The following is a 21,599-nucleotide window of genomic DNA, read 5'->3' as shown; positions in this document are numbered from 1 at the left end:
ATACAAACATGGTATCTTTTGATGCTACATAAAATCAGAGAATGCCAGACTTTCTATAGTATCTGTCAAAAGTTTGGACACCACATTCCAGGGTTTTTCTTTATTTTGATTTTCTACAATGTAGAATAAGAGTGAAGACATCAAAACTATGAAATAAGACCTATGAAATCATGTAGTAACCAAAATATATTTTATATTTGAGATTCTTCAAAGTAGCCATAGTTTGCCTTGATGACTGCTTTCCACACTCTTTTCCAACCAATACTTTGTTTTGAAAAGCTGTTGCAGGTCAATGTGTCAATAAGTTATGAATCCATATAGCACCCATCCCCCCAGTTAAAGTGACGATATACAATATGAGTACTTTCTACATGTTTGGTTTGTCCAAAAATACTATTTGGCCATACTACAGGTTCACTATTTACAAGTGATATTAATGACTTGTCCGGATTGGGACATGAAAGTGCTTGCAGGGGTCTTTGCTGACAATGAAAAGCATTAAAAGAAAATGGAATGTAACTTGCTCAACAATCCATCTCTAGAGCTATTGGATAGCACCTATTGATATATTCCAGAGCAAATAAAGATAAACTCTACACAGCAATGCGTCTAGGTCCAGTTTCTGGTATATATTTTGTTTTTGGTCAATTAAAAAAATTAAAATCACTGAATAGTAGTGCACTACGGATTGTTACACAGTATTCCATCCACATTTCTTTTTTTAAGCAAGTAATGGCTGTTGATGTTTCAATAAACATCTCTATGTTGCATTTATTTCTGAGAGTACTGGATTACTGCACATTGATTTACCTATTTAGTAATCTGACCGTGTGAACTATGTCATTGATTTATGAATGGTGCGATTAAGGAGATCAGTACATTTTCCAGAATTGAAATGAGACAACCACATTAAGAACTCCATGCAAGGATTGTTACCAATTCTCTATTCTCTCTTTTTCCATCTGTTTTTCTCTCTTTCCCTTGCTTTCTCTTATCGTTCCTTTTTCATCAGGAGTTGTGTTTGGCAGACGTTGGAAATAGGCCTAAATAAAACAATTTCAGGTCTTTGTTTCCTAGGTGAAGAGGGCATTTTAAGGGCATTTTAAGTAACCTCAAATTCATACCAGAGTGTATCATACAGTAAAGGAGTATTTACGAGGTTTGTTGCCTTTTGGTGCCCTGAAGAGGGCAATGATGTTCAGGTTTATATTTCAAGTTTATCAAGCCTAACTCGTACAGTTAGTTGTATAGTAAAGGAGCTTTTATAGGAAGCTACACAAGACTATTATGTGTGTATGGATGGACACAGTTTAGGAGCCTCATGACAAACACACACATTTTGTAGTCTGCGCGGACATGTTTCAAGTTTTATTAGTCGTATGTACAGGACACATGGTATGCACCGTCCAAACGAAATGCATACTTGCAGATTCCTTCTTGACAATACAACAATAAGAAATAATACAAACTAAGAATACAAACATAAAGTAAATGGCTCAGGAGAATAAACATCTTAGCATAAGAATAATACATTAAGGCATAATTTATAGTCCAATATTTACACGTGTTTTGGGAAGGGGGGATTGTTTAAAGTGTTTAAATTGTGCAGTATTTAGCAATCAAGAGTCTGTTAGCAACAGTTGTGATGTGTGTGTAGCATGAATGTCTGCATTTACACAGGCAGCCAAATGTTTTTGTTTTTTTTTCTCCACTAATTGGTCTTTTGACCAATCACATGAGATCTTTTCACATCAGATTTTTTTCAGAGCTGATCTGATTGGTCGAAAGACCAATTAGTAAAAAGAAAATCTAAATTGGTCTGTGTGTGTGTGTGTGTGTGTGTGTGTGTGTGTGTGTGTGTGTTTGTTTGCGTGACTGCATGCATTGCATTCAGAAAGTATTCAGACCCCTTGACTTTTTCCATATTTTGTTACATTACAGCCTTATTCTAAAATGGAATACATCGGTTTTTCCCCTCTTCAATCTACACACAATTTATAAAAATTAGAAAACTGATTTCACATTTAAATAAGTATTCAGACCCTTTACTCAATACTGTGTTGAAGCACCTTGGCAGCAATTACAGCCTTGAGTCTTCTTGGGTATGACGCTACAAGCTTGGCACACATGTGTTTGGGGAGTTTCTCCCATTCTTCTCTGCAGATCCTCTCAATCTCTGTCAGGTTGGATGGGGAGTGTCGCTGCACAGCTATTTTCAGGTCTCTCTATAGATGTTCGACCGGGCTCTGGCTGGCCTACTCAAGGACATTCAGAGACTTGTCTCGAAGCCAGTCCTGTGTTGTCTTGGTTGTGTGCTTATGATCGTTGTCCTGTGAACCTTCGCCTTAAATCAAATGTTATTGGTCACATACACATGGTTAGCAGATGTTATTGCGAGTGTAGCGAAATGCTTGTACGTTCCGACAATGCAGCAATATCTATCATGTCATCTAACAATTCCACAATAACTACCTAATACACACAAATCTAAGTAAAGGAATGGAATAAGAATATATACATATAAGTATATGGATGAGCAATGACAGAGCGGCATAGGCAAAATGCAATAGATGGTATAAAATATATTATATACATGGGAGATGAATAATGCAAGATATGTAAACATTAAAGGGACTAGTTATCCATTTATTAAAGTGGCCAGTGATTTCAAGTCTGTATGTAGGCAGCAGCCTCTCTGTGTTAGTGATGGCTGTTCAACAGTCTGATGATCTTGAGATAGAAGCTGTTTTTCAGTCTCTCGGCCCCAGCTTTGGTGTACCTGTACTTACCCCGCCTTCTGGATGGTAGCGGGGTGAACAGGCATTGCCTGGGTGGTTGTTGTCCTTAATGATCTTTTTGGCCTTCCTGTGACATTGGGTGCTGTAGGTGTCCTGGAGGTGTCCCCGGTGATGCGTTATGTAAACCACAACACCAGTTGGGGAACTAGAGTTTTATACATGGGGTGACCAAAGCTACTTCAGGGGGTCCATAGACCATGACAGAAAAATTGTGTGTCTTCTAGGCAGAGTTCCTCAGTCCAGTGTCTGTGTTCTTTTGCCCTTCTTAATCTTTTCTTTTTATTGGCCAGTCTGAGATATGTATTTTTCTTTGCATCTCTGCCTAGAAGGCCAGCATCCCGGAGTCGCCTCTTCACTGTTGATGTTGAGACTGGTGTTTTGCGGGTACTATTTAATGAAGCTGCCTGTTGAGGACTTGTGAGGTGTCTGTTTCTCAAACGAGACACTCTAATGTACTTGTCCTCTTGCTCAGTTGTGCACCGGGGCCTCCCACTCCTCTTTCTATTCTGGTTAGTGCCAGTTTGCTCTTTTCTGTGAAGGGAGTAGTACACAGCGTTGTACGAGATCTTCAGTTACTTGGCAGTTTTTCGCATGGAATAGCCTTCATTTCTCAGAACAAGAATAGACTGACGAGTTTCAAAAGAAAGGTCTTTGTTTCTGGCCATTTGGAGCCTGTAATCGAACCCACAAATGCTGATGCTCCAGATACTCAACTAGTCTAAAGAGGGACAGTTTTATTGCTTCTTTAATCAGGACAGCAGTTTTCAGCTGTGCTAACATAATTGCAAAAGGGTTTTCTAATGATCAATTAGCCTTTTAAAATTATAAACTTGGATTAGCTAACACAACGTGCCATTGGAACACAGGAGTGATGGTTGCTGATAATGGGCCTCTGTACGCCTATGTAGATATTCCATAAAAAACATGAATAATGTCTACACTGTATTTCTGATCAATTTGATGTTATTTTAATGGACAAAATATTTGCTTATCTTTAAAAAACAAGGACATTTCTAATTGACCCCAAATTTTTGAACTATAGTGTTAATTGCATACTTTATTTACAAAAAAGTACATTTACAAAAAAACACACTGCAATTTGACATACCAGCTATCAAGCAGAAATGGACTTGAAAAATACAAATACATTTGGTGCCCATCAATATTACAAATGTACAGTATCATATTTATGCTCATAGCAAAGAAAAGTTTTGGAATTGGCCTAATCAGGACCAAATTAAATCTGTGTGACATGATACCCTTTGGATTGATCATTTTAGAATGTCAGTGTACTAGCTAGTACACAGTGCAGGTTTTAATCATGACCAGAGGGACTGACTAAGTGCCAAATTATCCTAGGTAGATTTAAAACAGCATAATTCTGCGGATCTGGTGAGAACTGGCAAAATGTTTCACAAACTCATCCATGTTGAGGGAGCGTGCCCTCCTTGACTCAACACTGAGAATTCCGAGTTGACTTAACCTGTCATCAACCATTGTTGTCCTAAAGTGAGTTTTAAAGCTGAGAAGCTTCTCTCGTATGAAGCACTGCTGACTGGTGTAACAACAGTAATCTTATAAAGTCGAAATAGCTCATGGAAGACCTCTTTATAAGGTTCTAGAAACACAACAAAGTCAAGGAGAGTAGACGGTCTGTCCCTTCCACTTTTCTCTCTCCTATCAAGAAGCCGCTTGGTTTGATGAACCTCATGTTTGAGGTTCTCTCAATCTGAGTCAAAGGTCTAAGCAAAGGCAAACAGAGGCTCCTCATTCAAGAATGTTGTACTCTTTGTAGTCTGGACCCATTGCATTATCTCGCAATTCTTTGAAAAATGCCTCTGCAGCTCAGCTGTGAGACTGTCAAGCACCTTAATGTGTCTAAGGGCACCTACTAGAGCCACAGCCCTTGCTAGGTCAAGAGAGCTTGATTGGAGCATGTCAGAAGGACATTTGGTATCACCAAGCACTTTACAAAAGGTAACCAAAATCCCTATGAAATGTAAATCTATCTGAGAAAGAAGGCCCCTTGCCTCCACTGATCTATCACCACTATTTTCAAGTGTGACATCCTGTAGCACTCTCAGAACTGCTGGAATCCTGTCCCTCAGATTACGGCATGCCATGTATCTGCATGCCCACCTTATGCCCACCGTATGTCTCTAGTTCCCTGGGCTGCTGCTGTGGATACAGCTCTTTCTGAACTGCAAGCCACTTGAGATGAACGTACAAGCCAGATACAAAGTTATAAAGCTTCTGCAGGAGAGCAAAACAGTTAACCGCCTCAGGCACTGATTTTACAGCATCGAGAAGAAGCAATTTCAAACAATGTGCATTACAGTGCACATAAAATGCAAATCTTGCACTGTTTTTAATCCGTGGCAGACACACCAGAATGCTTTCCACTCATGACGAATGCACCATCATAGCCTTGCCCCACAAGATTATTTCTGTAGTCCAGACCATGTTTTTCAAGGCAATCAATTATCATTTTTGTGAGACCTGCTGCATCTAAGCTTTCAGCTGACAAAGTGTAAAAGGTTTTCGTGGATGGCCCCTTTGTAATAGTACCTCACAACTAAAGACATTTGTTATTTTTTCTTTAACTCTTTGGTTTCATCTGCAATTCCATTAAAAACTTCACTTTCTTTTACTTCTCTTATTATTTCACTCTGTACCATCTCAGCTCAGCCCTCAAGAACTTCCTTCTGGATTTGGTGGCTGGTGTACTTAACATTGCCACATGCATTCATCCTTTTCTCTATGAGAGGGTCATGCTTTGCTATTTCTTCTAAGATTGTCAAAAAATGTCCCTTGTTGTGAGAGTCATCGATGACCTCTCTCCGCTATATTTTGAGTGGCAGTTAATAGGAGCACTTCTACAATTGTTTTAATGTAAGTACAGTTTTCCTCCACTTGCTTTTTCCAGTCCTCATTTATGACATCTAACATTGATGAGTTGCTGTCAATAGCCGTTTTATGCTGACTCCAAGCACACGTAGCATTGATATGATGCTCTGCCTTTGAATGGAGCTTAAACCCAGAATCTTTAAACAGCGCCTTTTTCCAGTTACAAAAACCTGACTGTGATGTGAAGGCAGATTCAGGTGTATTGGGCAGAGAAAAATGCCTACAGGCGAAAGAATAAGTTGAATCTTGATTTACAGAATATTCAAGCCATGAATTGCCCTTATTCCAGAAGCTGATGAAAGCCCTTTTCCTAGTACCATGCTGAGTTCTGGGAAATGTTTTCAAACCCGTCTGTACAGGACCCTGTTCTCTGGATCTTGAAACTTCTGAAACACACGTTAAATAATGTGTCATATCTCTATGGAAATGTATAATTAAGGGATCCACAAGATTAGATACTAACAGCTGCTAACTAAAATGTGTAGTTTAAAGTATAGGCCTGGCCTACCATTGGGTCCTTTTGGAACAGCATATCTGGTGCTTGATGCAGTTTGGAGGGGCTCAATGACATCTCCTGGCAGCTCTGGCTCACTGTCTTGCTCAGAGCCAGAGGTCTCTGTGTCATCCCTTGATACATCTATTACATTAAAATAACACAAGAACCATTATTGTATAATCACGATAAAAATACCACAGCCATCAAAATAACAACACATATGAATCAACAACCAACATTTTAAAGTGAGGCTTAATCTGACAAAATCATCTGTTACAAGCTGAAGCTAAACTTAAATTCTGAACTGGGCATGTGACTGCTCTGACCTGGTGGTGGTAGACTGGGTCCTTGTGAAGTCTGGCCACACTGACTCTGATTAGCCTCAGGTAGGGAGCTGCTCTGGAGTCCAGTGGTGATGCAAGAGCTGGGGTCTGTTTGCACCTGATCTGCCTGTTTGTGCTTCTTTAAAAATAAGTATTGACTCCCTTTTTTTTCATGTTTAATTGAACCTATGCAAAAATAAGACAGTCTATAGTTACATCTAAGCATCCACTTACCCACATTGTAGTCCAATCTCAATTACAAATCCCCATTATCATAACTGTTCCTTAAAATCAACTACCAGCCTAAATTACTAGTTAGAGCATGGCTAGCCCTACTCTGCAGTAAGTAACTTAGCTAGCTATAACTTCTTACACCTTTATGATAGCCTGTTTGCTATCTGCAAATTGTGGTAATCTTTTGAGTAACGTTAACAGATTGATAACAATTGTTTTGAGTTCAAGTACGAAGATCTAACTGAGTTAATGGATTTCAAATTGCTGAACGTTAACTTGCTGAACACTGACAGCTGTAGACTACTAGTTACACCACATTAGCTAAACATTCATATACTGTAACTTACAACACTGCATTGTATATTCATGTATAACTAGCACAGATATAAACATAATGTTAGCATAAATTGGGAACCGATCTCTCTTATATGATTAACTGTCTGTTAATGGAGCCTAAGGTCTAACGTTAACTTACACAGCGACTCAACTTTCGTAAAAGTTGTTCAGGAAACCTAAACCCAATGCTAAACCTTAACTTATTTAAAATATGATGCATTCGCCAATTGCGAAAAGAACTCGTGGAGCTGTGGAAATATTCTCTCTTCTTCTTCTATATGTTCTTCGTAATTCTTCTGTATCTCGCAACAAACGATTATATTCTCTCTTCCTTGTCCTCGATTTTAAAAATGCACCACAGAACGTCAAAATAAATGCGTCATTCAACAATGAGATGTCAATCAGCATCAAAATGCCAGTAGCGAATGAAATTTTGGGGTGGCACCCGAGGTGGCCAATCAGATGTCAGGGGTCCTCGGACACCCCTCTGGCTCCACCCCTGCGCACCACCCTCTGGAGGTCCTTGCTGTTGTGGGCGGTGCAGTTGCCGTACCATTTACATTTACATTTAAGTCATTTAGCAGACGCTCTTATCCAGAGCGACTTACAAATTGACCAGGTGGTGATGCAGCCCGACAAGATGCTCTCAATTGTGTATCTGTGAAAGTTTGTGAGGGTTTTAGGTGACAAGCCAAATTTCTTCAGCGCTGTTGCACCTTCTTCACCACACTGTCTGTGTGGGTGGACCATTTCAGTTTGTCCGTTGATGTGTACACCGAGGAACTTTCTGTCCCATCGATGTGGATCGGGGGTGCTCCCTCTGCTGTTTCCTGAAGTCCACGACCCGTCTGAAGTCCTGAGTGCTCTGGAGCAGGTTTTCATCAAGGATCTTGCTGTACTTTGCTCCATTCATCTTTCCCTCAATCCTGACTAGTCTCCCAGTTCCTGCTGCTGAAAAACATCCCCACAGTATGATGCTGCCACCACCATGCTTCACCGTAGGGATGGTGCCAGGTTTCTTCCAGACGTGACCCTTGGCATTCAGGCCAAAGAGTTCAATCTTGGTTTCATCAGACCAGAGAATCTTGCTTCTCATTGTCTGAGAGTCCTTTTGGCCAGCTCCAAGCGGGCTGTCATGTGCCTTTTATTGAGGAGTGGCTTCCATCTGGCCACTCTACCATAAAGGCCTGATTGGTGGAGTGCTGCAGAGATGGTTGTCCTCCTGAAAGGTTCTCCTATCACAGAGGAACTCTGGAGCTCTGTCAGAGTGACCATTGGGTTCTTGGTCACCTCCCTGACCCAGGGCCTTCTCCCCCGATTGCTCAGTTTGGCCAGGCAGCCAGCCCTAGGAAGAGTCTTGGTGGTTCCAAACTTCTTCCATTTAAGAGTGATGGAGGCCACTGTGTCCTTGGGGACCTTCAATACTGCATAAATGTTTTGGTACCCTTCCCCAGAGCTGTGCCATGACACAATCCTGTCTCGGAGCTCTAAGGATAATTCCTTCAACCTCATGGCTTGGTTTTTGTTCTGACATGCAGTGTCAACTGTGCATGTAATTTAATAATTTAATCAGTTTTAGAATAAGGCTGTAACATAACAAAATTTTGAAAAAGGGAAGGGGTCTGAATACTTTCCAAATGCACTATATGATTAATTAATTAATTGATTAAACTCAATCATTTCAAGTGATGACACAGGTTGGACTCAATCAATAAAGACCCCAAGTTAGTCTCCCATCCCCTATACTTCTGCATGCATGTGCCTTTACAGGAAAGGCTCCTATCTTGTATGGTTTTGTGGTCATTGATTATTTTGACTTAGATGAAAGAACAAGGACTCAACAAAAACATGCATTCACGTACAACTGTGGAGACTTGCTAATTTGTTACATGGGTTATTTAACATCCCCCTATCTGCCCATTGATTTGCTTTGTTTACCATTTCCCTCCCGTTTGTTGGGGATGGGGGCTTACAAACAACTGGAGCTGCATTGTGGTGGTCACGTCATTGTTTTAGCTTTGTCAGTGCAGATCCGCCCAATGAGACATCTCCCCATCCAGACAGTCCAAAAAGAGCTGAAAGCCTGGGAATAAGCACATATCATTTGTCTAATCAAAGCTGTTGCTCACACTGTAATGGATTAAACCATTGGGCTGTTTGTAATAAATCATGTAAATGGAAATTGGTGTTAAAGGCCCAGTGCAGCTGTTTTGATCTCAATATCAAATAATTTCTGGATAGCAATTACCTTACTGTGTTTTTAATTAAAATGGTCAAAAGGAAACAAAAATATATTCTTAGCAAGGAGCAATTCCTCAAGCAACAATTTTTCTACGACAGTCTGGGAGGGGGAAACTGAAAACTAGCTGTTATTGGCAAAGAGGTTTGGAAATCTCTTTCTTATTGGTGATGTCACCAGGCAGGCTAAAACTCCATCCCACCAAAACAAGCTGAAATTTCAGGGGGTCTTTTCAAACAGCTCTTAAACTAAAAGGGCATTATCATCATTTAAAAAAATAAATACAACCTCAGTGTGGAAATACACTGCTCAAAAAAATAAAGGGAACACTAAAATAACACATCCTAGATCTGAATGAATGAAATAATCTTATTAAATACTTTTTTCTTTACATAGTTGAATGTGCTGACAACAAAATCACACAAAAATAAATCAATGGAAATCCAATTTATTAACCCATGGAGGTCTGGATTTGGAGTCACACTCAAAATTAAAGTGGAAAACCACACTACAGGCTGATCCAACTTTGATGTAATGTCCTTAAAACAAGTCAAAATGAGTCTCAGTAGTGTGTGTGGCCTCCACGTGCCTGTATGACCTCCCTGCAATGCCTGGGCATGCTCCTGATGAGGTGGCGGATGGTCTCCTGAGGGATCTCCTCCCAGACCTGGACTAAAGCATCCGCCAACTCCTGGACAGTCTGTGGTGCAACGTGGCGTTGGTGGATGGAGCAAGACATGATGTCCCAGATGTGCTCAATTGGATTCAGGTCTGGGGAACGGACGGGCCAGTCCATGCCTTCGTCTTGCAGGAACTGCTGACACACTCCAGCCACATGAGGTCTAGCATTGTCTTGCATTAGGAGGAACCCAGGGCCAACCACACCAGCATATGGTCTCACAAGGGGTCTGAGGATCTCATCTTGGTACCTAATGGCAGTCAGGCTACCTCTGGCGAGCACATGGAGGGCTGTGCGGCCCCCCAAAGAAATGCCACCCCACACCATGACTGACCCACCGCCAAACCGGTCATGCTGGAGGATGTTGCAGGCAGCAGAACGTTCTCCACGGCGTCTCCAGACTCTGTCACGTCTGTCACGTGCTCAGTGTGAACCTGCTTTCATCTGTGAAGAGCACAGGGCGCCAGTGGCGAATTTGCCAATCTTGGTGTTCTCTGGCAAATGCCAAACGTCCTGCACGGTGTTGGGCTGTAAGCACAACCCCCACCTGTGGACGTCGGGCCCTCATACCACCCTCATGGAGTCTGTTTCTGACCGTTTGAGCAGACACATGCACATTTGTGGCCTGCTGGAGGTCATTTTGCAGGGCTCTGGCAGTGCTCCTCCTGCTCCTCCTTGTACAAAGGCGGAGGTAGCGGTCCTGCTGCTGGGTTGTTGCCCTCCTACGGCCTCCTCCACGTCTCCTGATGAACTGGCCTGTCTCCTGGTAGCGCCTCCATGCTCTGGACACTACGCTGACAGACACAGCAAACCTTCTTGCCACAGCTCGCATTGATGTGCCATCCTGGATGAGCTGCACTACCTGAGCCACTTGTGTGGGTTGTAGACTCCGTCTCATGCTACCACTAGAGTGAAAGCACCGCCAGCATTCAATAGTGACCAAAACATCAGCCAGGAAGCATAGGAACTATAAGTGGTCTGTGGTTACCACCTGCAGAACCACTCCTTTATTGGGGGTGTCTTGCTAATTGCCTATAATTTCCACCTGTTGTCTATTCCATTTGCACAACAGCATGTGAAATTTATTGTCAATCAGTGTTGCTTCCTAAGTGGACAGTTTGATTTCACAGAAGTGTGATTGACTTGGAGTTACATTGTGTTGTTTAAGTGTTCCCTTTATTTTTTTGAGCAGTATATATATAAACCACAAGGAAATCCCTTTTTTGACGGCACATAGAGGAATGTATTTAGTATGAGGGAATGTTGTTCTTGCCCAGTGGTCGATCCATCACGTTTCAGCCTAAATATGGTTTAGCCTTCTGGTCTTGTAAGGCCGGTAGAATTGGCACCTTTGAAGTCATGTGTTTAAAGTAAACTAGAGATTTGTCATCCGATTATGTAATTTCCTTTATGTAACCACCCACAAAGGACTGAAATTGACTGATATCTGATTTTGAAACAACTGACAAATCCTTCTGCATGGAATCCCTATGAACAACCCCTAACAAAGCAGGAGGTAGCCTAGTGGTTAGAACATTGGGCCAATAACCGAAAGGTTGCTAGTTCAAATCACCAAGCTGACAAGGTTAAATATATTTTGATGTGCCCTTGAGCAAGGCACTTAACCCTAATTGCTCCAGGGTTGCTGTTGATGATGGCTGACCTTTGCTGTGACCCCACACTCAGGGGGAGTTGGGCTATGCAAAAAACATATTTCCAATAAATACACTTGTGAAATAGGACATATACTGTATAAATACGCACCTAAATATATGACTAACAGACTTGAGTCTCAAACGTTATCTAAGGGACAGTTCGATATTTTATTTACTGGGGTGGTTAAAAATAAGTTAGGGCAGTCTAAAAAAATGTTTGCATTGGGTAGGGTTGTGTGCATAGCCGCGGGAAGTAGGGGTGCTGCTGAACAATCAGAATGTAATTATATTTTTTTTTTTAAGTAGTGCACTGGGCCTTTTAGTCCTGTCTTAGCGACCCATATAGCCCTCTGTTGTCACGCCTGCTCCCGCTCCCCCTCTCCGGCACTCGAGGGCGCCAGGTGGCCCATCATTAAGCATCACGATGTCACCATCGTTATGCGCATCAGCGCTTCATGGGACTCACCTGGACTATTACTTTATTGATTGCCTCCCCTATATCTGTCACTTCCTCAGTTTCTTCCCCGTGTCTGCATTAATGTTGTTTTGTTCCCCCTGTCCAGACGCTGTTCTTGTTTTGTTATGTCTGTTTATCCATTAAATCTTCACTCCTTGTACTTGCTTCTCGTCTGTCCTCACACTGTAGCGCAGACATGTATCTTGTCAGTATATCCATAATCTACTAGTTACAAAAAGCGTGTTTAAAAAATATAAATGTTTTATTGTCACCAGAAAGGTGAAGTTAAATGTGTTGTTCTGAAGATCTACAAAGTAAGTAAATGGCAGTATTAGACTGAAAGATATAAGGTCATTTCATCAAACTTGTGAGGCTCTCCATGCTTATTATATAGTTGCTTATTCAACATATTTGCTGCTACTTCACTCAATCCCCTTTTAACAGTTTCCTTTTCTGTTTTACATTCACTGAGATCTACCAGACATTTTTCCATAGCCAAATATTCCCAGATTTTCATAAAAAGGCCACACGTTGTCTGTAATTTCTGTGTCACCAAACTTTGCTGAGGCAAAATGCAGGGGTGCAACTTTGGTTTTAGAAGTGGGGGGGGACATCATTTTTTTATCCATTCGGATAAACACTCCAAACAGCCTACCCGATTGCTCGGAGGCGTCCGCATGGTCCTAAAGCACACCATTGCTTCATTGAAATTGGGGGGGATAAAATGCAATTTCAGAATGTGGGGGGTTCATGTCTCCCCGTCCCCAGTGAAAGTTGCGCCCCTGGCAAAAAGAGTTGGGTTCAGTGCTCTTCGGTACTGCAGGCAGCAGTTGTCCGGAGGGCATGGAGCGAAAGCCACTTCTCATAATAGTGCTTGTTTAGTAAATTTAGATCAAAGCGAAAAGCCGCAAGAAGTAGTTTGGTGGGGGTGCTGCAATTTTTTTTGCATGGGCCGACAAATAATCCCCCCCTCCTCCCAAATATTTGTTTTAATTGATTAAATAGTGCAGTGCAGCTTGCCTTAGCTTTACAAGTATCATGTGTGTAGTGCTGGGGGAGAGTGAGGGAGTGCTCCATCACTTTTTTCAATTTGATTATACAGCGAAAATGTATTCTGATCATTTCTAAATAAATTATATTTAATTACCACAAAAATTCCATGAAAAACGATAGAATGACAAACTAAATAAATATGTAGGCTACAGCATCCTAGAGGTAGGTAAATGGTGATTCTTCCTGGGGAATGATGAACTGTAGGCTACACGTGTGCACTGCAGCGGCCCATTGGAGGCTTGACAACTTCAGAATGTAAAAAAATGTTTATACCTGTCTGCCTTGATGTGCATAAAACTCCAGGTTGGTGGCGCAATGGAGCCCAGAACAATATGTGACCACTTGGTTACAGCAACACCCAAACCAGAGTGGCCACCATAAAGCCCAAGATCCTGTTAGAGTAGACAATGTCAGGGTGGGAAATTGGAAAAGTAAATTGGGCAAAGCTGGTGGTAATAATGCATTTAGGTTATAGTTTATTGAGATGCATGAATACACCACACCAAAATATTGATTTTACAGCTGTTTTAAAACATATTACTTCAATTCTAAATAGTAATGATTTATGTTCATGACTTTGTCAATTGATTTGATGATCAAATCTATGCAAATAAATAATATGAATTGATAGTTCATCCCTCTGTTTCCTTTTATTCTGTATTAGGTATATTGTAACCATGTGTTCAAGCTAATCAAATCAAAGTTTCTCCTTTTAGAAGCAATCGTTTAAAATAACACTCATCAACATCTGTTGCCTAATAGTCCTACTCGTCACGTATTATTATTATTACAAATAGAATATTATCACTTCTCACAATGCTGCTTGTTTAGTAAAGTTAGATCAAAACTGAATCAAGGTCTTGCAAGATCACATAACGATTCATTAGTATTTTATATAACAGAACCGAATAGCATAGCAGGCCTATAACATTACTGTTACACCAAAAACACCTCATTTCTAATGAGATTTTAGGATGGTTCGCTGAAGTTGAATAGTCATCAAAAAAATGATCATAGACAAAACTCAGAGCCACTATGCAGGATATATGCTTTGATTGCAAAAAATTATAATAAAAAGAAAAGCTAATAGTTTGTTAACATCTGCTCTAATTCGATCACAAAACAGTAATTCAACAAGATCGAAATGCATAGGCTATTCCTATGCATATGATTAGCCTACAGTGTAATTCATTCAACTGGAGTGGATTATTTTACCGCACCAGCATTCCCTCACCTATCAAATGCATGCACGATTTATGCAATAAACTGAGATATATTATTTGCGAAATGTTTTTAATAATGTATGCTACACTGTCCTGCGAATGCCCCCGCAAAATCATCCTAGTCCTGCATTTGGGTATTTTAAATGTGGTTTACATTCACTTTTTTGCAGGTTTTACTATATACTTTCTTCCATCCTAGCAAAATTAACTAATCTGCTTGCATGCGCCTCCCCTATATCATGGTGTTTTGGTACTTACTTCCCTTATGGAAAGAAAAGGGAAAGGGGGATACCTAGTCAGTTCTACAACTGAATGCATTCAACTGAAATGTGTCTTCCGCATTTGACCCAACCCCTGCACTTCGCTTTTCCACAAGCTAACTTTTACTATACAACAGGTTAAAAAAAAACATATTTGGGGATTCTATTTTTCTTTTTCCTTTCAGTCTGGTATGAGAACGGTTGCCCCTATCTGCAAAAGCAGGGTGTCTGCGGAAAGCTGAGTATTTTGGCTATTGATCGGTGCCTTCAAATCTTTGGTGTGATTTACTACCATGTGTGGGCATATAATTTATAGCCTTCCCTGTAGCTCAGTTGGTAGAGCGTGGTGTTTGCAACGCCAGGGTTGTGGGTTCGATTCCCACGGGGGGCCAGCACAGAAAAAAAAAAAAAAATGTATGAAATGTATGCATTCACTACTGTAAGTCGCTCTGGATAAGAGCGTCTGCTAAATGACTAAAATGTAAATGTAAATAAGGGCAGGCCAAGCCGATGACCTCATTTCGAGATGACTGCTACCTACATTCTGGTTAGCGTTGTGAAGTATAAACAAAATAAATATGGATTACGTTGATACACACTGAAAGCCGGGACTCCACAGATCATGAGGATATCTTATTTGTCTTCCTGTGAACTACCGTTATTTATCACCAACCCCGAGAGTCAAAATGTTCATTTTACACAATGTTTTCACTAAACATATGACAAGGTAAGCTTCTATTTGGTCTGGTCTGTGTTTGAGCTATAGATACATAGGGGGTATCAAATTAATCCTTAGGTTGGTAGGAACAAATCTAGCCTATTGCCACTTAATGGCAACATCAAATGTTCACCAAGTGACTATATCCTTGCATATCAAAAATATTGATGTTGCCTGCTTACGCCTGTATTGTAGGCATCCATTACACAGGGGATTGGCTACTATGGCACGTTGACAGTCTTGTAGCCAATGAGAAGTTTCCAGGGATATGCCGTTGACTTGGGCTGGACAAAGCAAGAGGCACATCCAGTGTGCAAAAACAGTGCAATTACTTCATGCAGACACTTTGGAGAGATTAAAAGGACACATATGGTAGAAATTGTGTTTTCATACTGAACAAATAGCATTTAGGGATTGCAAATATGTAACATCACTGGAATTATCTAATTTACAGACAGATGCCACTTTGGAGAGGGTTAGGGACACTTGTAAGTAGTGTCAGGTGTGGTCATGGGACATTTACTAAAACATCTTCCCATTTCTAGTTGTTAGGTCTATGAATCCCATTTTCTTTCAGATATTGTTCAAATGTTGTGGAAGCCATCTGTTTCCAGCTCTGGGCATCAATAATTCACTCAAAGCTTGTCAATGAAAGATGACTTTCAAAATAAAAAAACAACGGTTATTTTGTGTGTGCTTGATCTTCGGTATTCTGAACTATGTAACTCCTATCTGTCTTCTGATCATTTCCTCATAATCTCCCAGATGTCTTCTTTCCAAATAGACCAAGTTTTTGCATGTCAGAATCATGTAATTGCACATAAATAGCAGTTACTTTTGGGTATGTCTATTTAGGGGGAAATCTACATTTTGCCATTACATTTAACAGTATATTAATATTGTCTACCGTCTAACAGTATCCTGTCCTCTATCCACCATTCATATTGACAATAGTGGTACTGTAGGGGGATTGTTTGTCTAGATCTGCAATAGGCTTACTATCAATCGTACCACACATAAAAACATTCAAAGCTGCATCAATTTTCATTATGAATCCACAAGAACAAATAGGAATAGCTGATAGGCAGCGGAGAGGCCAGGTGCATCATTGCGCATGAAAGAACAGTGAAAACATGAGACTCACAGAGCTCAAAAAGCTCCCCTATTGATCTTGTTGAGGGACAATACAATGATCCTACCTCGATTAGTCTACAACACCACAATGCTATGAATAATTGCATCATTGTTTTCAAGTGAGTACAACATTGTACTCTAGGCTACAGTGAAAATGTCATTTGAATAATGGTGAAAAAGCCCTGTAATTTGAATGTTTCATTCCATTTGGATCAATTGTGGGTCTATTCAACAATTTATAAGGTATAGAAAGCACGGGAGGAAGCGGAGGGGAGAACGGCTCATAATAATGGCCGGAAAGGCGCAAATGGAATGGCATCTGGAAACCATGTGTTATATGTATTTGAGACCATTTCACCTACTCCGCTCCAGTCATAACCACAAGCCCGTTCTCCACAATTAAGGTGCCACCTCCTGTGATAGAAAGGCATAGTAGCAGGCCAGTCTGGCTGTATTTTGGCTGCTGGCAGACCAAGTTGTTCAGGAAAGCTTGTCACCCGCCCTGCCTCTCCAATCCATGCGGGTATTTCTCGCGCACCAAGAACCGAAAGCTTCAATATATGCTAAATATGAGTAATTTCACTTTTTAAATGTATTACCTCTTATATGTGGCATAAACACAAGCAGTCACAATGGTTTAATCTGATTAGGCTACTTCAAATGTCTCCTTAAGGCATGCACACGTTCATCCAAAATAGAATTCCAGCATCCTCAAAATGGTTTGACATTGACACCTTAAAGACTCTGGCAAGTGCACTAGTCCAGTGTCACTTTGATTATGCCTGCACATCATGGTCCCCCAGCAGCCCCAAACATCTCAAGAATAAGCTACAGACCAGCCAAAACAAGCTTGTAAGAATTGTAATTAAACTCCCCCCTCATACTCATCTGACAGTCGAGCATTTTAAGCAGCTAGGCTGGCTGTGAAAACAATTGTAGTATTACTTCAACTTGGTCTGGTCCACAGAATTATCACAGGCTCAGCCCCCAGGTACCTATCCAACGATAGTATTTTTCATTTGTTAGATATGTCCACCAGCATTATACCAGAGCCTCTAATATTCCCTGTTTAAAATAGGAATCTATCTGGTAAGAACACATTTTTGTATACCGGCGCTGTTGAGTGGAACAAACTACAACAGCAACTCAAAGCCATAACAACCATAACCACTTCAAAAAATTATGCTAAAAGCTGGCTAATGTGTGAACAGTAGAAAATGTTTATCTCTGTAATATGTCTGTGTCTATGTAATTGTATACTGTATACTGTATGTATTTATGTAAAAATAAGGACCTCAATGGAAATAAGTCCCCAACTTTAATGTGCAATCCTGTTCACTTTGAAAAATATTTGTTTGTGTGTCTATATAGGTATTTTTTGACAAATAAAATCATTCAATCAATCCAAACTGTGCAGCGGCCATTTGATGAATGGAAATAGACATCTGTTACAAAACACCAAAAAGTTTAATGACATTCAGAGATTGTCAAGTCAAGCCTTCAATAATGCATATGCCTACAAGGTAGGGAGGGATATATAACCCGTCTATATAAGGCAGGGGTGGGCAATTACAGACCTCAAGGTCCTGATCGGTGTCACAGTTTGGCCCTAGCTCCAGCTAACACACCTGACTCCAATAATCACATCATGATCTTCAATCATGATCTTCAGAATGCAATTTGATTAATCAGCTGTGTTTGCTAGGGATGGAGAAAAAGTGTGACACCAATCAGGCCCTCGAGGACTGGAGTTTCCCACCCCTAATATAAGGTCTGAATACTTTCCGAATGCACTGTATGTCTATCTCTGATAAGCTACCAAGGAAAGGGTATAGACCTAAGGCCAAGACAAAGAAGACACAGTGGCAGAATAAATTCAAACCCACTTGTGTTTCATCACAAAACCGTAGAGTAAAATCTGTCTGGTGAAGTCCAGTTACATGACCTATAGCATGCTCAAGCAAGTTAATGTTTCCACCATTTTCAGACAACTAAACAACTATTGATTTAGAACCATGGAGAGATAGGCTATGGCAAGTCACAAAGAAAACAGGAGCTGCCTCCAAGTTTTTTTTGTCCTAGACTACCTGGCTAAAATGCTTGCTCGCTAGCCTAACTTCCTTTCATTGGCAACAATGAGCCAGCAAGTTAACATTAGCCTACTACATCTACCTACATATTGAACTTCCAACCTCTCAGGCACGATGTATGAATTTATGGTTGGATCAGAATCGCTGTTATAATCATTGGCCAGTACGGAGAAATAAGTAAAACCAAATCCCTATCTCCATCCATGACTAATTTAGGAAAGGGACAATTTCAGTTAGCTAGCTAGCTACCTGAGGAACAACCCAACGAGCTGCAACAATTCCATTTTTTTCTGTTAATGAGGTTTGGTTTTTGATGTGATGTGATTGATGTGAAGCCAAATCCAAACTGACTTCAATTTTAAAAAAATTTGGTGCGCCAGGACCATTCACAGTTGAGCTTGCTCAGTTTTTTATTTATCAAGGGAGGCCAAATTCTTGCTAGCTTCCCTTGCATTCAATGCTACGGGCAGCAACAATATCATACTCTTTTTGAACAGACAGCATCAGATAGGCTACACATAGAGAGACAGAAGGGTGCTGTTTCGCTCGCTCGGCTGCTTTCTACAGTGAGATACATTTAGCCTCTTGCGAATTGCAGGAAAATGATGAAACACAGAGATGAAAGACACATATTATACTTTTTTTGGTACATTTTACGGGGAAGCCTGGCTTCCCTTGGCATCCATGAAGTGTGAAGACGTGACAATATCATGCAGATTCTAGGATTTTTTTTTGCTTGTGAATTTTGCTTGTTTACTGGTTAATCTTGGGAATAACTTTTCCCCAAACCAATCTGCCTAAATCTGAATAGCTTTCAACTAGAAATTGTTGTTAGTTTCAAAGTGTGCATAATAAACATAGAGATAATGGTAAGGGGGTATGGCATAGCCCACAATGGCAACAGTTGCCGTACCAGGCAGTGATGCAACCAGTCAGGAAGTTCTTGATGTTGCAGCTGTAGAACCTTTAGTTTCCTGAGGGGGGATAGGCTTTGTCGTGCCCTCTTTATGACTGTCTTGGTGTGTTTGGACCATTCTAGTTTGTTGGTGATGTGGACACCAAGGAACTTGAAGCTCTCAACCTGCTCCACTACAGCCCCGTCGATGAGAATGGGGGCGTGCTCGGTCCTCCTTTTCCTGTAGTCCACAATCATCTCCTTAGTCTTGGTTATGTTGAGGGAGAGGTTGTTGTTTTGGCACCACCCGGCCAAGTTTCTGACCTCCTACCTATAGGCTGTCTCGTCGTTGTCGGTGATCAGGCCTACCACTGTTGAGTCGTCTGAAAACGTAATGATGGTGTTGGATTCATATCTGGCCACGCAGTCGTGGGTGAACAGGGAGCACAGGATGGGACTGAGCACACACCGCTGAGGGGCTCCAGTGTTGGGGATCAGTGTGGCAGATGTGTTGCTTCCGACCATCACCACCTGGGGGTGGCCCGTCAGGAAGTCCAGGATCCAGTTGCAGAGGGAGGTGTTTAGTCCCAGGATACTTAGCTTAGTGATGAGCTTTGAGGACACTATGGTGTTAAACGCTGAGCTGTAGTCAATGAATAGCATTCTCACGTAGGTGTTCCTTTTGTCCAGATGGGAAAGGGCAGTGTGGAGTGCAATAGAGATTGCATCATCTGTGGATCTGTTTGGGTGGTATGCAAATTGGAGTGGGTCTAGAGTTTCTGGAATAATGGTGTTGATGTGAGCCTTTACCGGCCTTTCAAAGCACTTCATGGCTACGGACGTGAGTGTTACGGGTCTGTAGTCATTTAAGCAGGTTACCTTAGTGTTCTTGGGCACAGGGACTATGGTGGTCTGCTTGAAACATGTTGGTATTACAGACTCAATCAGGGACATGTTGAAAATGTCAGTGAAGACACCTGCCAGTTGGTCAGCACATCCCCGGCGCACACGTCCTGCTAATTCGTCTGGCCCCGTGGCCTTGTGAATGTTGACCTGTTTAAAGGTCTTACTCACGTCGGCTACAGAGAGTGTGATAACACAGTCGCTCTCATGCATGCCTCAGTGTTGCTTGCCTCGAAGCGAGCATAGAAGTGATTTAGCTCGTCTGATTGGCTCATGTCACCGGGCAGCTTGCGGCTGTGCTTCCCTTTGTAGTCTGTAATAGTTTACAAGCCCTACCACATAAGACGAGTGTCGGAGCCAGTGTAGTACGATTGAATCTTAGCCCTGTATTGGCGCTTGCCTGTTAGATGGTTCGTCGGAGGGCAATGCAGGATTTCTTATAAGCTTCCGGGTTAGAGTCCCACACCTTGAAAGCGGCAGCTCTACTCTTTAGCTCAGTGCGAATGTTGCCTGTAATCCATGGCTTCTGGTTGGGGTATGTACGTACAGTCACTGTGGGGACAACGTCCTCGATGCTCTTATTGATAAAGCAAGTGACTGATGTGGTGTACTCCTCAATGCAATCGGAAGAATCCCGGGAACATATTCCAGTCTGTGATAGCAAAACAGTCCTGTAGTTTAGCATCTGCTTCATCTGACCACCTTTGTATTGACCGAGTCACTGGTGCTTCCTGCTTTAATTTTTTCTTGTAAGCAGGAATCAGGAGGATAGAATTGTGGTCAGATTTACCAAATGGAGGGCGAGGGAGAGCTTTGTACGTGTCTCTGTGTGTGGAGTACAGATGATCTAGAATTTTTCTCCCTCTGGTTGCGCATTTAACATGTTGATAGAAGTTAGGTAAAACTGATTTAAGTTCACCTGCATTAAAGTTCCCGGCCACTAGGAGCACCGCCTCTGGGTGAGCGGTTTCCTGTTTGCTTATTTCCTTATACAGCTGACTGAGTGAGGTCTTAGTGCCAGCGTCCATCTGTGGTGGTAAATAAACAGCCACGAAAAGTATAGATGAAAACTCTCTTGGCAAATAGTGTGGTCTACAGTTTATCATAAAATACTCTACTTCAGGTGAGCAAAATCTAGAGACTTCCTTAGATTTCGTGCACCAGCTGTTTACAAATTTGCACAGACCGCCCCCCCCTCG

The sequence above is a fragment of the Salmo trutta genome, chromosome 28 (genome assembly GCF_901001165.1).
Source record: "Salmo trutta chromosome 28, fSalTru1.1, whole genome shotgun sequence".
NCBI classification, from domain to species: Eukaryota; Metazoa; Chordata; class Actinopteri; order Salmoniformes; family Salmonidae; genus Salmo; species Salmo trutta.
The sequence above is the reverse complement of the archived record's forward strand: the minus strand, read 5'-3'. Positions refer to the sequence as shown.